An 18,847-nucleotide genomic window follows, 5' to 3' on the forward strand; every position below is an offset into this window, starting at 1 on the left:
TTTGTGATGAGTAAGATTAGGTTATATCTTAAAACTTAACACTCATATCACTCTTTTTGACGGGTAGGACTAGAATAATCCTAAGAGAAAGGCATAAATAACCATTCACCACTGGTGCCCGCCAATCATAATATGACACCTGTATGCTTCGGCATAGCAAAAGTGCAGTGTCAAAGACATTCGTATGCTTCGGCATAGCAAAAGTGCGATGTCAAATGCTTAACATCTTGGGTATTTCTTTTCTCTCTTTTATATACCCATGTATGATATGCTAAAATAAAAGAAAACATGCAAAGAAAAATAAAAAGCAAAAAGATTAAAAATGCTTTATATATGGTTGCAAGCGTGTATTCTAGGAGATGTGGGAGTTATAGGATGTACCTCGAAGGTGATAGTCCCCATCAAACAGTTATGATTGTGTGTGAGTTGAAAGTTACTTTCTCATATCTCAGATCGTCATAACATCTATACACATATGCAATCTTGCGATGTTTTTCACACACAACACGCAATATTCTTTGCTACTTTTGATACATGTGCAGGTACAATGTGATTTGGCCATCACAAAGGTTTTACATGTGCTAATGTATGCTCACTAAACTGTCAAAACTTGTTTTTGAAACATAAAATTGGTTAGACTTGTTTAGTGTGTGTGTGTGTTTTGCATGATCCTTGTGCATATTTTCTTGTTGAGAGATGTTTTGAGAGGTTTATCACTTAAGTGGATCCTTGGTTGAGATGTGTGTTAGATTGCATTCATGTCTGTGTTTTTCCTTCTCGAAAAACTGCATTTTTATGAAGGCTCGACACCTCCTCGATACCTGGTCATCTGTCGAGTTCTCTTGTTGATTCTTATCGCAATCTCGATACCTCTTCGACACCTGATGGATCGATCGAAAAATTCTCTGTCCCCTCGATAGATTCTCGACACCTGTTGGATCGATCGAGATTCACTTGTGGTGTTTTGAGTCTTCTTTCTCGACACCTGTCTCGATACCTTGTGGATCGATCGAGATTTCTTCTGTCCTCTCGACAGCTTCTCGATACCTTGTCGATCGATCGAGCTTCTTGATTCTGCATTTGGCCTTGATCCTCGATACCTCTCGATACCTTCATCTGTCGAAGGCCAAATCCTCGATACCTTCCTCGACAGCTTCCTCGATACCTCTCGACACCTCTGCTGTCGAGATTTAATGGTGGTTCTATTTAAGTGCAGTCGCGATTTTTTCTCATTCTCTCGATCTCACTCGATCTGTCCGAGGCTTTTCAACTTCCCAACTCCTTTTCTCACTCAATCTTCAACCCCACTTGGATCTTGCTCATTCCTTGCTTCAATCTCGAGGTAAGATCACTTTTCCCTTCATTTCATGCATTTCATGTTTGAAAACCTAGTTTTTGGGATTTTTCATAAAAATTTGGGGTTTTTCAAAATTGTTGAGTTTTTCTTTAAATTTTGGGTTGGGTTTGCACTTAAATGATTTCAAAATATCATACATTGCATTTCATTTGCATTATAATGATATTTACATGCATTTAGATGTGTGCCTTATGTTTGTGTGCTGCTAGGATTGGATTGGGCTGAGCCCATGATGTTTTTCTCTTTACATGACACATGCCCATGCATTCCCATGCATACGTTCTTGTTGTTCAACATATTTAATATATTTGAACTGTGTTTGGGACTTTTCTGATTGTTTCCCCCTTTCTATCTTTTCTCATTCTTTTACGTTAGTCGTGTCTATGGCACCCAAACGTAAGTCTACTCCTGCTCGGAACCCTTTGCGTTCTGGAGCTTCTTCCTCTTCAGATAATACTCCTTTTAACATTCGGTTCCGTGATGGAGATGCTCATAAGGCATTTTCGGAGAACTTTTCCAAACGAGGTGTTCATTCGGAACGCCAAGTTATTCTGGCGGACTTCGCCGATACTGACCTTCCCACTGTCATTAACAGTAGGGGATGGGGTCACTGTGTGACATCCCGGTCACTTGTCCTCTCGTGCTGATACAGGAGTTCTACTCCAACATGCACGGGATTGATCTTTCAGTACCTCATTTTATCACTCGCGTTCGAGGTATGCGCATTCTGTCACACCGCAACTTGTTGCGGATGTGCTTAGGTATCCTAGGATAGAGTTTCCTGATTACCCCTCTTGTGAGCGTCTGAGGACTGTGTCCAAAGATGAGCTCATATCTGCTTTTTGTGAGCGCCCTGCTGATTGGGGTGAGCATCAGTTCACATCATGTAGGCCTTTTGCTAAAGGTCCTAGATTCATTAACATGGTGATGACTTTTGTTCTCCATCCTTTGTCTCACTATAACTCTATCACAGAGCCTCGTGCTCGATTTTTGCTTTCTCTTCTTGAGCACTTACTATAGACTTCCCTTCTCACTTCATCCGCTCTATCATAGAGGTCTATCTTGACTCGGCGTCCCGTGATAAGCTCATCTTTCCTTCTGCTATCACGCGGATTCTACGCCATTTTTCTGTTACCTTTCCTGTGTCCGACCACTTCACACACATATCTGCCATAGACGCCGCTACCGTAAAACGTAGTGAGGCGCAGTTCAGGTCGAGACAGCCAGGTGCCACTCCTCCCTCCCGTTTGGCGCCTTCCAGATCCGCTCCATCTACATCTGCTCCTTCTTCTTCTTCGAGCGATGTATCCCTTGGTGATATCATGGCGCAGCTGCAGCGCATGGACACTCGCCTTGATACACTCTCTGCTGAGTTGTATCAGGTGAATGTTCGTGTGGGTCGTATTGCACGACGGCAGGCGATCATGGGTGGATTTGCTCCAGAGGCTACTCCTTCACCATCTACTCCAGCAGCGTCAGATTCTGAGGATGATGAGGATGATGATGATGATGGGGATGCTAGCTCTGCTGATGAGATGTCTACATGACACTCTACCCTTTGTCACTCGTGACAAAAAGGGGAGTAGTTTTGGGCTATGAGAGTAGTCATCTTAGGGGAGAGTTAGTATAGGACATTTTTGATAGGGGGAGTGTTGTTATACTTGAGGGATGTAGTGAGGCTATATGTATTTTTTTTCTTATCTTTTAGATACATTGGTCTTGTATATGAGGTCTTTTGACCATTTTTACATACATTGTACTTATCTCATATCTTATATATGTTGATGTATGTTTCTTTCACCTCTCTCTTCATGTGTTGTTTCTTTTCTATCTTTATACACATGTTCTTTATATTTGTATGCAGTCTATTATTTCTGTTTCACACTAAGATACCTTGATGAGTTTTGTTTAAAGTGTTTCAGAAATACAGGTTGTCAAAGTCTACTTATCATAAGCTCTCTTCTTGCAAAGTTTTTCAAGAGTTTGTGTTAGGATAGATTTTATTGTATTCAACAAGTGAATATGAGTTGAGTGATTTATGACTTCTCTCATATGCTCATTTGTTTGTTGTGGTTTTGTCACGGATTGCCAAAGGGGAGATTGTTAGGACATATATGTTTTAACTTGTTTAAGAACATATGTCACTTAGTTATGTAATTGGCTAATCCTTTGACAAAACGCACTCTGCTTGTAATTGGGTAGTTCTAGGTGTTTTTAATACTTCAAGAAACAATGTTTCAAGCTCAAGTGTTGAAGTATCAAGTCTGTCCAAGAAAAAGCAAGTTGAAGTGCAGATTTTTAAACTCGACACCTCTCATAGCTACCTCGACACCTGCTATCTGTCGAGAATTAAAAATCAGAATTCCAATTGATTTTCTTGGGATCCGTGAATATGTTTTTGGGCTTTCTTTTCTTCTAACCCTAAACATATAAAAGGATTATTTTAAGAGCCGTTTTGGTAGACACAAGTTGTATTATCATTGAGCAATCTCTGTTTATGCAAATTGTGCTCAACAGACAAGGTTCTTGACCTAGTTCATCTTCCATCAAGAAGTTGCTGTGTATTTGCACCATAGGGTTTTGTGACCAAGCATCTTCCTGCTATTCATCACGTGGATGAACTGAAGAACTTTGCAGCCAACCATTCTTCCTCAAGTTGGTGTTCTGAAGTCGCGTACTTGGATCCGCGCATTGGTTAGTCACGTACTTGGGAGCCGTGCATCAAAGGTGGAGACTGTCACTACAGATCAAGTCCAATTGGGTATTGGGGTAAGGGTTCAACTGTAGGTTGGTAAGGTACTTGGGATTCCTTTCTTGTAACCGCTTGATTTGATAATAGTGGAGTTTCGGGAGTGGTGACCTGAAAATCACCCGGTGGGGTTTTTGCCGTTAGGGTTTTCCCCATTCGTAAACAAATCACCGTGTCATTTATTTTTCCACTGCATAATTAGTATTTGGTGATTTGTTTGTGCTTCCACGTATTTGCATGTTAAATTGATTAATTAATAACTTGGCTAATTAATTAATTAATTAGGGTTAATCACAAGGGGTCATTCAGATTGTGACCAAACAAATGTTGCTCCCTCAGTTGAATCAACTGCTCTTGCAGTCAAGAATTAAGGATTCAATTAGGGAAATTCATTTCCAGGGAACAACAGGTACATTAGAGGAAACAATACAAAAGGGAGGCCTGTGTGTAGTCACTGTGGGAAGCTTGGCCATGTTATGGAGAAATGCTACAAGTTAGTGGGATTTCCTCCTGGTTACAAGCAGAGAGGCAAAGTGGCTATGGCAAATCAAGTCTTGGTTGAAGGTGATCAAGGCAGTGCTGATATTCCACAGGTCAATTCATTCCCTTTCACTTCAGAGTAGTATCAACAATTGATCTCAATGCTCAGTTCTCATGCATCCACATCTGGTGGTACCAATGATGCCTTACACTCAGCTAATTCTGCTCTTTCAGGTAATGTGTGTAATGCTTGGTCTGATTTTGTTTCCTCAGATTTGCATCATTTAGTTTTTGCTATTAATCCTGTCAATAAGGCTGCCTATGGTAATGATGTCTGGATCATTGACACTGGAGCCACAGATCACATAGTTCATTCCTTATCTTTGTTTACACATGTCACTAGTTCTATATCTACTTTTTTTCAATTGCCAAATGGTGAAAGAGTCACTGTTACACACATTGGTACAATTCAAGTCACTGCAACTTTGAAACTTGAAAATGTGCTGTGTGTTCCCTCTTTCAATTTCAATCTAATCTCTGTCAGCAAATTAACCAAAACTCTTCCATGTTGCTTGGTTTTTCTATCAAATTTATGCTTTATCCAGGACCTTACTTGTTGGAAGACGATTGGAATGGGTGAATTACATGACCATTTGTATCTGCTGCATACTGCTCCAACTAGTAAATCTGTTTCAACAGCTTCTTCAACTCTTGAGTCTGTTTTTAAATCTTTTGTCAATTCTGTTTTTGAGTCTATGTTCATTCCTACTGTTACCAAGTCTTATTTTTGGCATATGAGGTTAGGACATGCCTCGGATAATAAATTTCATGCTTTGCATAATCTCATTTTTGATGTACAAACTTTTCATAGCAATAAGAATTGTATTCTTTGTCCAATTGCCAAACAGAAAAGACTTCCTTTCCCATCTTCTAATCACATTTCAAATAATGCTTTTGATTTGATTCACTGTGATATTTGGGGACCATTTGCTAAATTCACTCATGATGGCTTCAAGTACTTCCTTACCATTGTGGATGATGCCACAAGATCCACTTGGGTTTACCTTATGAAATCCAAGGCTGAAACTAGACCTTTATTGATCTCATTTTATAACATGATACATACACAATTTCATGCCAATATTAAGATCACTAGAACTGACAATGGCCCTGAATTTTTCTTAAAAGAATTTTATGCCAACAAGGGCATCATTCATCAACATACATATGTTGCCACTCCACAACAAAACTCAGTTGTGGAGAGGAAGCACCAACACATTTTGAGCATTGCAAGGGCATTGAAGTTTCAATCTAATGTTCCTATATCCTATTGGGGTGAATGTGTGTTGACTGCTGTCCATATCATCAATAGGTTACCTTCCAAAATACTGAACCAGAAAACTCCTTTTTGAAAAACTCTATGGCAAACCTCCTTCCTTTGCTCATTTAAAGGTTTTTGGCTGCCTTTGTTTTGCCTCAACTCTTACTCATAACAGATCAAAATTTGATCCTAGATCTTCATCTTGTGTTTTTCTTGGTTATCCGTTTGGTGTTAAGGGTTATAAGTTGCTTGACTTAACTACCAAAAGGATTTTTGTTTCCAAAGATGTTCATTTTCTTGAAACTGTTTTTCCTTTTGTTTCCTCTTCTCATTCCTCATCTCCTCACACCAGCATTCCTTTACCTCATTTCTTCCCTTCAGTGCCTCATCCTACTACTTCTATGTTTGATTTTTCCTAACCATAATGCTATTCCTTGTGATTCCAATACTTCTATCCCATCTTCTGCAGCTTCACCTGTTCCCAATTTTGCAGATTTACATGTTCCCAATTATGTAGATTTACCTCTTGCTACTTCTGTAGATACCATTTCTACAGAATTACCTATCCTTCCTTCTACCAATGTTCCACCCATTATTCCTTCCATCACTACACCATCTGTTCCTTTGAGGAAGTCTTCCAGAGTGTCTAAACCACCTGCATACTTGACTGATTTTAAGTGCAGCACAGTTGTCCGTAATGAACCTGATCCTTCTTCTTCTGCCAATAAGTCAGGTACTCAATACACTTTGTCCACTTATCTTAACTCCTCCAAACTATCCCCCTCTTATGCACATTTTTGTTCTCTAATCTCTACCATACCTGAGCTTACATATTACCATAAGGCAGTCAAGGATTCTAACTGGCAGGATGCTATGGCATCTGAAATTGCTGCTTTGGAAGCAAATCAAACCTGGACTATTACACCTTTACCTCCTCACAAAAGGGCTATTGGGTGTAAATGGGTTTATAGGGTGAAGTATAATGCTGATGGCTCTTTGGACAGATACAAAGCTAGGCTTGTAGCCAAGGGTTTCACTCAGCAAGCTGGTTTGGACTTCACTGATACTTTTTCTCCAGTTGCTAAACTCACCACTGTCAAGACTTTACTTGCTATTTCTGCTGTGAGAGGCTGGCATTTGGTTCAACTTGATGTGAACAATGCTTTCCTTAATGGTACTTTCTATGAAGAGGTCTATATGCAATTGCCTCACGGTTTTCACAGCAAGGGGGAGAACCTAGTTTGCAAGCTTTACAAGTCTTTATATGGTCTCAAGCAAGCATCAAGGCAGTGGTATTCCAAGTTCTCTACAACCATTTTAAAACATGGTTTCAAGCAATCAAAATCTGATTATTCTTTATTCACCAAGAAGATTAATCAGACCTTCATAGCATTGCTTGTTTATGTTGATGACATTCTCATTGCAAGCAATGATATTCAAGCAGTGGAAGACCTTAAAACTTCTTTGAATCTTCAGTTCAAGTTAAAAGACCTTGGTAATTTGAAATACTTTCTAGGTCTTGAGGTTGCTAGATCAGAAAAGGGAATTTCATTATGCCAAAGGAAGTATGCATTAGGGGTTCTTAAGGATGCTGGTATGGAAGGTTGTAAACCCAGCAAAGTACCAATGGAGCAAAACTTGAAACTAAGTAAGTATCAAGATGATTTATTGGATGATCTTGGAGTTTATAGAAGATTAGTTGGAAGGTTACTATATCTGACAATAACAAGGCCAGATATCACATATTCAGTCCATAAACTAAGCCAATTCATGGCTAAGCCTAGGAAACCACATCTTGATGCAGCCTACAAGATATTACAGTACATCAAAGGATCTCCTGGTCAAGGCATTCTTTTGTCATCAAAGTCTGATCTACATTTGAAGGCCTACACGGATGCAGATTGGGCTTCCTGTATAGATACCAGAAGATCCACTACTGGTTTTTGTGTATTCTTGGGAGACTCATTGGTTTCATGGAAATCTAAGAAACAATCCATAGTTTCCAGATCATCAGCTAAAGCTGAGTATAAGGCAATGGCCTTGACAGTTTGTGAAATGACTTGGCTGTTAGCTTTGTTAAAAGATTTGGAAGTTGATCATCCACAACATGGTTTGCTCTTCTGTGATAATCAAGCAGCAATCCACATTGGTGAGAATCCTGTCTTCCACGAGCGTACAAAACATATAGAAGTAGATTGTCACTTGGTTAGAGACAAGGTGCAAGAGAAGGTGATTCGTTTATTTTTTACTCCCACACATACACAGGTAGCAGACCTGTTCACCAAAGCATTATGTAGCCAACAATTGAAGTTCTTAATTTCCAAGATGAGTGTATTGAACATACATAGTTCTGAGTCTCATCTTGAGGGGGAGTATCAGTTAGCAGTGAAGAAGAAAGGAGTGAAGAAGAAAGGATTAAAGAATAAGAAGGAAGAAAAGAAGAACTAAATGACACAGACCAAGAAGAACTAAACGACACAAACGAGCTGCAAGGTTATTTAGATTAGTTGATAAACGGCATGTAGTTTAGCTGTTAATTTTATTCAAATTGTATCTCACGTGCTGTAACTAACCTTCCCATGTGTTATAACTGATTTCCTTATCCTCTGATTAGTTTGTTACATTCTGTTTTGGGGGTTTAGATACAGAGGTGTATATATCCTTAGATCATGTACAGATTCATCATTATTACAATATCAAGAGAAAGTTTCTAATCTTCTCTCTCAAACATCCTTTCTTGCATTCATAAATTCTTGGCTTTCTTCATCTCTGTTTTGTTACAAGATTAAGGGACCATCTTGGGAAGTTGAAACTGGACGAAGAGATGGAAGAATCTCAAACATAACAGAGGCTTTGCTAAATCTAGTACCGCCAAATGCTAACATTAGTACATTGAAAAAAGAATTTCAACAAAGGGGACTAAGTGTAGAAGACCTAGTAGTTCTATCAGGTACTCAAACACCATGCAATATTTGGTCTGTGTTTGGATGAGCATATTTTCATCATCTTATTTTGTTTATCGTGTAAAAATACAATTGTATTTTTTTTTTTTTTTTTTTGAAGTGATACTTTAAAAAACTGTATATCATCTTACAGTGTTGTTTTGTTATTAATTCAGGTGGACACACATTGGATCCCAACTATATAATAAGATTGAAGGGCAAATGCAAGCCTGGTGATTTGAACACAATCGTAGAAATGGATCCAGGAAGCTTCAAGACATTTGATGAAGACTACCACACTCTTGTGGCTAAGAGACGGGGTCTCTTCCAATCAGATGCAGCTCTTCTTGATGATACTGAGACAAAAGCATATGTCAAACTTCAAGCCACTACTCATGGATCTACTTTCTTTGAAGACTTTGGAGTATCAATGGTGAATATGGGTCGAATTGGAGTTCTGATGGGCAATATTGGTGAAATCAGGAACAAATGCAGCCGGGTCAACTAATTAAGGACTAGGAAACCTAGCTAGCTATATAGTTGGAGAAATGCAGGAAGTTTTTTGCCTATATTGTCGCGGTTGTACTTTTGAGTTTTGAGCAAACTTGGTTGGTCAATGTTATTACTTATTACACCAGCTTTATTAATATTATTAATATTGTTTGATTACTATTTTGTTCCCACTTCATTAATTTCTTTCTTTTTCATTCCAGGACGTAAATTTTGTATGATTTGTTTCTGAAGTCTTTCAATTTTGTTTATAGGCCTTAACTCATGTGGGTTTTGTTATAAATTGTTATAAATTCCTAATTTGACTTGGTTGGAAGATGATCAGTGCAATTTGAGTCAAGGTGAAGATTTGTTAGAAATTGTGTCAAATTTCAAATTTAATTTGGTTTTGATTTTCTTAGTAAGGAAAAAAAAAATTCCTTATCCACTAAGGAAAACACACACCTTATTCATGAAACAAAATATTCATTGTCCACTAATAAAAAATATTCATTGTCCACTAAAGAATTGTTATTGAAGTCTTATAAATAAACAATACCAAGTAATTTTTTGTGGCTTTAGTCTAGGGGTCCTCCTACATGGCAAGAATTTTAAATTACTTTGGAAGTGCAATTAGAAGATGAGAGATTTTGATGTAGAATAGACCGCTATGGCCTTTCTAGACTCCCAAGTGTGCCTAAAATTGTGCAAGGCAAAAAGATACTAGTAGAAATCATATGGGCGACGGAGTTGAAATCGTATGAAATTTGGCAAGCTAAAGCAAAATGGTCTTCTGAATAATAGTTGTCACTTTGCAGTGAGGCACCCCTGAAAATGGTGAATCCCTTCATTTATACCCTGAAAACTGCGATTTTGCCGTTTATAGTAATTTTTGTTTTCTAAATAACTTTTTGCTTAAAAGTCAGAATTAAGTCTCGTTTGTTTTGGGGCGACCCTTAAGATCAGTAGTTTATAATTTTGCATTTAACTCAATTTTACCATTTTTGGTAAATTTCGGTATTTTGTCCTAATCGCGTCATTAGTGCGAATTAGGGTTTCAAACATTTCCTAATCGTCTTAGGGTTTTACTTTTTCAATATTATTTGTTTTGTAATTGTCAAAGGCAAATTAGACTATTATCAATAAAATACAAACTTTTTTCGAATTCTTTCTCTGGTGGATTCCAGTTTATTACCTTGTGGATTCAAGGAACTTCTCGTAGACTTAAGGTATTTAATATCTAGAAACTAACAATTTATTTTCTGTCAATCAAAAAGAGCATCATGTATGCTTTCTTTAGGCTTTCACGACATCAGATCTGTTTGGCAATTTGTATTTGTGGCTTGGTTATGTGGCTTGTTATTTGTTTTTGGTTAGAGAGTATTTCTCTCTTGGTTATGAGATTTTGCTTTGTTTGTGAGTACTGCTTTGTTTAGTTTTGTGTTGTAAAGTAGTTTGTGAAAGGTTCTCTCTAGGTGGTGTGACAATTTTCATTTGGTTTGGGGATTGCAATTATATCTTGGGCTTGGAGTATTTCCCCTTGTACTGCATGTGGTGCTGCAGCTTGGTAATTGAGAACCTTTGGTTCTTTGGTTTGAGTTAGAGGGAAATTTATTTGAGGGTGTTGTGTAATGTAGAAAAGAAACTCTCTTTGTATTAGGAACAGTCTATAATCTTTGTATCTGCAAGGGAAAGCCTCTTGAATGTATTGTGGTTTTGGGTTATGTGAGAGTACATCTACACTATTTTTGTATTCTCCCAATTTTTTTAGTGAATCTATCCCCTATTATTTGTATTGAAGATCTTTCTGAGGACCATAATATATATTTTCACAATCAGTCTTAGAATTTGGGATTATGATATTATAACTACGTATTTTTCAACTAGACTTTCAATCCATTGTTTAGTGGCATAAGAGCAAGACTCACCAGATTTAAAAGTGGGTTTTTTTTTTTTTGGTTTCCTTGATACTTACAACTATCTCTTGATAATAACGAGTTTACTTTTTTGTGTCATTTTCCCCCTATCATACCTTGGAGATTGTGTAGTAAGGCAACACACACACAGATATTGTAACTTGTGGTTATCCATTGAATTACATACTAACTAATAAAGAATTTAACAAAACCTATAAATGCTTAAATTACTATGGCATTAAATTAAAACCGAGAAGAGTAATTTGGTGTTTAAGACATTATAAAGAACATTATTTTACTCTTTTAGCTTACTCTAAATCATAATCAACAAAAGTACTCTAAAGAAAGAGGCACACTAGGATGAAGCCAAATATTCTTTAAACTCAAAAAATAGTTTAAAGCTTTAAGGCACCAAAATTAGGCTTTAAAATAAACTATACATCTACTTTGGGTCTACTTAATATTTTTTTATTTGAATACATAAAATGATAAATGCCAATTTACTTTTTTATTTTTAATACATAATTAAAAAAAAAAATCCAACATGGCTACAAATGGAGTATTAATTAAAAATGATTTTTTTTAATATAACACCTAAATAAAAACAGCATAACAATAAACATAAACCTAAACATGCAAAATAAATATTTTGTTTAATTTTAATCAGTAAACATATGTTATTCTTTATTCAAATAGAAGTTCATTTGCTCAGGAGCTCGGTATTAGACCTTTCATCCTCGAAGGAGATTCGGAAGTGGTGATCAAAACCTTCATGGCTATAGAAGACTCTCTTTCCTCATTTGGTCACATCATTTCTTTGGCTAAATCCACCTTAGTTACCAACAAGTGTATTTCTTTTTCTTATACTTATAGAGATAGTAATAAGGTTGCTTATAACCTAACTAGATATGCTAGACATGTTAGAAGTTTATTTGTATGGATGGAGGATACCCCTCCCCACCTTTATTTTGTTCTTTTTGCTGACTCTGGCTAATAATATTAGATGTCTTTCTTCTCAAAAAAAAAAAAAAAGAAAAAAAAAAGAAGAAGAAGCATAGGAAAATATGGAAATTTCAATGTGAATATTTGACATTTTATGCTAGTTATTTATACATTTTCACCTTCAATTTTAACATACCAATTTTTTATTATTTTAGCAAGAGAAGCTAAGCTTTAGAGGTTCTAAGCTCTAAAGAAGTTTCAATATCTAAAGATAATTAAACCATATTTTTGTGACATTTCTCTTGTTAGAAATTTCATTGATTATGATTATCATATTTATTACAATAGTTTTCACTTTCAAGTGTTAAACAGGAAGTTTTAATTCAAACCTAATTGTATGCTACTCAGTTGGCATTATAATTGCTGCATTGTTATTCATATAGATCGATATTCTAGGAAAATATATTTTGTTTTTTATTGCTGATTTTTTGGAATCCATTTTAGGGTTTGTCTTGACTTCTATCACCAAAATACCGTGGCATATATTTAACAGACAAGTCTTTGTGGACTCCCGAGTTGGAATGATAACTTTTTTAATAAGTTTTTTTTACTTTATTAAATTACGCTTTCCATATATTCTAGGTAAATTGGCTATAAGTTTGATTTTGTTTCCAATTATTATGTCAACACTTTTAATCAATAGCTGCATGGTATGTCTTCTAACTCTACATGCATTTTACAAGTAACTTTAAGCAAAACAAAAATTTAGACTACATGTTAAGAAGTAGAATAGATATATACAAATTGCTATCTTCTAAGACTTCTACAGAAGCCGGCTTTTAGAAATAAGCTTCTAGCGGCAACTGTAGTTCAATTTAGTCAAAATCTTGTAGGATACAAGCTTATATCAAATATGGCTCCTAAATTAGTGGACCACTTCGTGATACTACCGGGAACCACACTTGTGGTTTCATTTATAAATATTTTATAATGCATGTCTGTAAAAGAAGAAAAAAATTCATTTTAATATTATTAATGATCATAAGTTTATGGGCTAGAGTTCTTGTGGATTTTTCTTATTTATAAGTTCCTTCTAGCTAAATGCCTCTCTTGGCTATGTCATTCATAGGAATAGACCTTCTAAGAAATTGACATACACATTCTTTATGTGTATACTAAAAGTATTATTAATAATGAAAGAGCCATAAATACATTAAAATAATAGTTATTATATTTAAATCTAATGTTTTTAATAAAAACATTATAAACATAAACATAAGCATTAAATTGAGCATGTATGTTTTTTTTTTTTTTTTTTTTTTTGTTAATGAAATTTAAATAGAAAAAATTCCTGTTGAAGCTCTCTAAGCAGGTGGTGAAGGCACCGATCATCTTCATCACGTCCGTCATTCCTGGATCATTGCTTTGACTTCTTGGTTTCTCACCACCCCAAGACCTCTTGTCATTCCTTCTTCCTCATGACCGTGTGCGCTTGCATTGTTGTCTGCTCTCAGCTTTTGACAGTTGGTCTAGTATGCCCTCGTAGTCCGCAATAGTGACACACATACTCAGTTCTAGGCCCCCATTGTGGTCTTGAGAGAGATCTTGCTCTGGTTTCGTATCTGCCCATAGATTGATTTTGGGGCTTATTCACCATCCGTCGCTCTCTCACATTCTCCTTCTCAGTCATAACATTCTCAGGAATGGTTTCTTCTACAGTAGGCTCTTTGCCTTCACAAATTTCACTTTTTTGATAGCTTTGGCTAATGAGCTACTTCCTCCGGTATACCCCACTCGGACTTATCTGAAAAATGTTTTTGAGATGATATAACATCTTCCAGCTTTCTAGAGGAGACCCTTTCAATCTTGGCTTGCGCTTGCACCATTTCTTGCTCAAGGAATCTTACTTTGGTGTAAGCTTCCGATAACTCTCCATTTAGTGTCTCAATCTCGCATTTAGCTTCTTTATATCTAGACAGTAAACTTTTGTAGTCCTCTTTAGCCCTTTTCATCTTCTTTACCGTCGTCTTTGCAACCCTTGCATACTCACCTGATTTCTCAAGAAGTAAAGTGTAATTCTCTTGAATACTCAAGGTATCTTCATCCTCTTCAGCTTCAGATTCCTCTACAACTCCAATAAATTCCAAATCAGAATGTTCACCAAGCTCCTTCACAAGTGTATTCAAGTCATTAGAGGATTCCACATGAGCGATGGTCATGAATGCGAAGAAATTTCCTTCTCCATCATAGCTCTCGTCAGAATCAGAATTTGATGAGTCCGAATCACTTAAAGTGGTGGCATACACCTTCCCTTCGACTTCAAGTAGTTTGGACATTCCTTTTTAAAATGTCCATGCCCATTACATTCAAAACATGTAATTCCTTGTGAGGATTGGGAATCTTTACCATCTTTTCTTCGGAAAACTTTCTTCTCTTTTTCAGCACTCTGGAATTTTCTTTTGTCACCAAATTTTCCACTATTTTTGAGCTTTAAGAATTTTCGGAAGTTTTTTACAAGATACGCCACATCATTATCTACTGTATCCTCTTCCGAAGATTCATGAGACCCTGTCTCTCATCAATAGTCTTAAGAGCAAAGGATTTGCTCTTCTTTGCTGAAGAAGAGACAACTCATATGTCTGTAGAGAACCGACCAGCTCCTGAACCTTGATTTCATCAAGATCTTTGCTCTTTTCAATGGCTGTAACTTTAGCATGAAAACTTTCTGGTAGTGACCGAAGGATCTTCCTTACAATCTTTGAGTCCTCCGTCTTTTCTCCCAAGTTAAATTTACCAACAACCACTTCATTCAGTTTGCTATAAAATGAATCAAGCGACTCTTCCTCACTCATTTTTAACTCCTCAAAGCGAGTGGTCAGCATTTGAAGTTATGTGTCCTTCACTTTCTTAGTTCCCTCATAGGTTGTCTCCAGAATTTCCCATGCTTCCTTAGCAATGGAGATGTGAGAAATCCGGTGGAATTCTTCTGGAGAAATACCGCAGAAGATAGCATTCAATGCCTTGCTATTTGCATTTGCTGCTGCAAGAGCAGCCTTATCCCAATTTGCCTTAGAAGCCTCCGGTTTAGTCCAACCTGTATCAACTGCATCCCACACAGTCTCATCCATAGAACACAAAAACGCCCTCATTCGGACTTTCCAAAATGCATAATTATTACCATCAAAAAATGGTGGAACATTGAGAGATTGAGACCTATCCATTTCACAAAGGGGTCAAGGATCACACTCAGGTATTAAAACCACAACAAGTGCACCCGCTCTGATACAATTGAAAGTTCAAAAAGGGTATACAACACCTTTGAACGTTTAGACCCCAAATAACACAAATACCAATTCAAGCTTTATATCAAACAATTTATGTGCGGAATATGATAACAAGCTTATAACAAAATTGATAGAACAATCTAAGCCAAATCTAAACACATCCACAGCAGTAAATATAAGGCAAATGTAAAGGGAAAGAAGATGCAAACACACGGACAACACATGATGTGTTATCGAAGAGGAAACCGAAGTCCTCGGCGTAAAACTCTCCGCCGCCTCCAAGCGGTTAAATAATCCACTAAAGAATGTAGTTGGGATACATGAATAGCAGAAGACCCTCCAAGCCTAATCTACCCAAGTACCTAAGCCCTCCAAGCTTCTTGCTCCAACGAGGTTACGCCGAACCTATTTCTTCTCTAGCTTCCCAGATTCCGCTACTTGACTATAGCATCAACCAATGTATATTGGTTCCTTTCCAAACTGCTTCCAAAGCACCAAATGGACCTTCTCACAGACGTGGGTGTGGTGAGACAAGGGTTTGATAAATGACCTCTCAAGGGTATGACAATGGAGAGGAAGAGAGTAGAGGAATTTGTAGAATCTCTTTAGATGAAGATTGGGGATGAATCAGTTTTGTATTTCTCTAGGGTTTTCTCTCACAAAATTCTCTCTGGAAGCTCTCTCAAATGATGGGTATAAGGGTGTATATATAGTAGGGTGAGAAGGGAATGCAAAACGTCAGTTTTTGCCAAACAAGGCAAGTTGGCGACTTGAACTCGCGGCTTGGACAAGTCGCGAAATCAAGTTGCGACGTAACGGCCTGGCCAGACTGGAACTTTTGTCCTGTAGCGTGACAGCTGGCGCGACCCTTCAGCTTCCCAGTGTGCCTCTCACGTGACTGCATTTTGCGGCTTGCCAGTCGCGAACCACCCGCGAGTCCTAGTCGCGAGACTCTGTTTTTCTTGCACACTCTTGAGCTTTTCTTCACATCTTCTCACACACTACCCTTACAATTTTCCCACCTAAATACAGGGTTACTAAGTGCTAAATTACAAGCAAATTGGTCACGGAATAAAGTCAATTAGATGGTTGATTAAATTCAACCTTACACTTATTAGCCGTAAACACCTACAAACTACAAAGATTCATCATATGATAGATCTAAAAACACCCACAACTAATATTAGATAGCACACGATCAAAATCTTAAATTTGTAAGCAAATCCTAAACCTAAAGCAATAAAAATTGTAACTGCATGTAGTCTTATTAACACCTACGAACTAAAAATATTTGTTCTTTCTTAATTTGTTTCCTGATCTTACATGAAGTTAGCTCCGGAGAAGTTCATCATGTTGGGATCGTGAGCTATGAATTGGTTTATCAATTGTTGCTTCTGGATCTCATTGCTTGTGCGACAGCGCATCTGCATTTGATCAAACATCATCTATTCTCCACAAATAGTTTTTGGTTTACAGGTTTGAAGAGACTAAGAAAAGAGGGAGAGTAGTTCTTAAATAGGAGAGAGTAGAGACGGTGGGAGAGTATTAATGTATTTGGCTAGAAGTCTAACTTACGTTAGGGTTTTTTTTTTTTTTCATTAATTAATTATAATATTTATTTAAGTAATGCTGATGTGTAAAATTGTTCAAAATGTCTCTTTTGAAAACAAACATTAGTATATGTGTTTGGCTAAATGTTTGATATAAATTTTTGCCAAGCAACATAATTATGCACATAGAGATATAGTTTGGCATTTGTTTAGTTGCAACACCTGCATGTTCCATGATATTCATTTTTTATGTCTTCGTTTTAGAATACGTTGAGAACTTGAGATGTTTACCAAAAGTTTAAGGTCCAATAGGCTGGTAATTATTAGTATTCTTCATTGATGGTATGCACTTAAATGATTCGAAGAAATTTTATCATATATTTTTTAAGTTCTTACTTATAGAGAATAGCTATTAAAAATTCTTTCATTGTAATAATTGTGTACTAATTTAGTAATTTCAATGACACACCTACGAACTAAAAAGATTTGGTCTTTCGTAATTTGTTTCCTGATCTTACATGACGTTAGCTCCTAAGAAGTTCATCATGTTGGGATTGTGAGCCATGAATTAGTTCATCAATTGTTGCTTTTGGATCTCATTGCTTGTGGGACAGCACATCTGCTTTTGATCAAACATCTTCTTCTCCACAAATAATTTTTGGTTTACACGTTTGTGTTTTGGGTTTTAGCTCTTCTACAAAAATAGTTTTTGGTTTACAGTTTTGAAGAGACTAAGAAAAGAAGGAGAGCAGTTCTTAAATAGGAGAAAGTAGAGATGGTGGGAAAGTGTTATTGTATTTGGCTAGAAGTCTAACTTGTGTTAGGGTTTTTTTTTTTTTTTTTTTTTTTCATTAATTAATTATAATATTTATTTAAGTAATGCTGGTATGTAAAATTGTGGAGAGGTTAACCAAAAGTCAGAGACTTCAGTTATATATATATATATATATATATAAACAAAATAACTGCTAGAGATTCACTACAATGTCTACTATAAATGGAGGCTACAGAAAAATCTATTTTAAGAAATTTGTTAAAAACACAAACTTCTTCAATGATACACTAAATATAGTAACAGTATTGCTTCAACTTTTAGTGTAGGACTAACTTACCTTTTTTTATTTTTTATTTTATTTTATCATACAATAATAAAGATTTGTATAACCCAAATTTATATTAGAAAAATCCGATTCTATTTTCATAATCATGTTTGTTTTTAAGGGGGCTCAAGTCATGAACAAAGCAAATAGCTAACATCTAGGCCTGGTAACCTGTGAACCAAAGTATTTTCATCCATTTGTGAGTTTCTTTGGCATTTCAATCTCTTTCAACCATTCATAAATGGCATTGTCCTCTGTTGTCAGGGGCGGAGCCACGTTGCCCTTTGGGGGGGGGGGGGGGGGGGCGTGGCCCCTGCCAAAAAAAAAAAAAGTCCACCAACCCATATAGAAATTTTAATTGGCCCCCCAATGATGTACATCCCGCCCCCCAATTTCTGTTCAATTCACTCCCAGGCCCTAGCATGCTTTAGTTTCAATTGTAGGCCTCTTTTATCCTCTAATAAAACAAAACATGGCCCACTTATATTTAAATACCCAAAGGCACTGCCCAACAAAATAACACTTTATCACCCATTTTCAAACTCAAAAATCAGAACCCTTTCTTTTGCTATTCTTTTTATTCTCTTCTTGTCTTCTATGTACACGCCACCGCCCACTCCACTGGTACCAACAACCCCCAAACAAAACAAAACCTCAGCTCAGCCCTCCTCTCAAACTCAGTCCTCACGATCCCAAAAAAAAAAACCTGACCATTAT

The 18,847-nt window shown here is 36.7% G+C and overlaps 1 pseudogene; it reads left to right on the top strand.

The window, feature by feature from the left end:
- LOC136063991 (peroxidase 27-like) overlaps window positions 1-9,357 on the top strand; it is a 15,630-nt pseudogene extending 6,273 nt beyond the window's left edge.
- The last annotated feature ends 9,490 nt before the right edge of the window (window positions 9,358-18,847 follow it).

Source organism: Quercus suber, unplaced genomic scaffold, assembly GCF_002906115.3.
Source record: "Quercus suber isolate HL8 unplaced genomic scaffold, Cork oak 2.0 scaffold_606, whole genome shotgun sequence".
NCBI lineage: Eukaryota > Viridiplantae > Streptophyta > Magnoliopsida > Fagales > Fagaceae > Quercus > Quercus suber.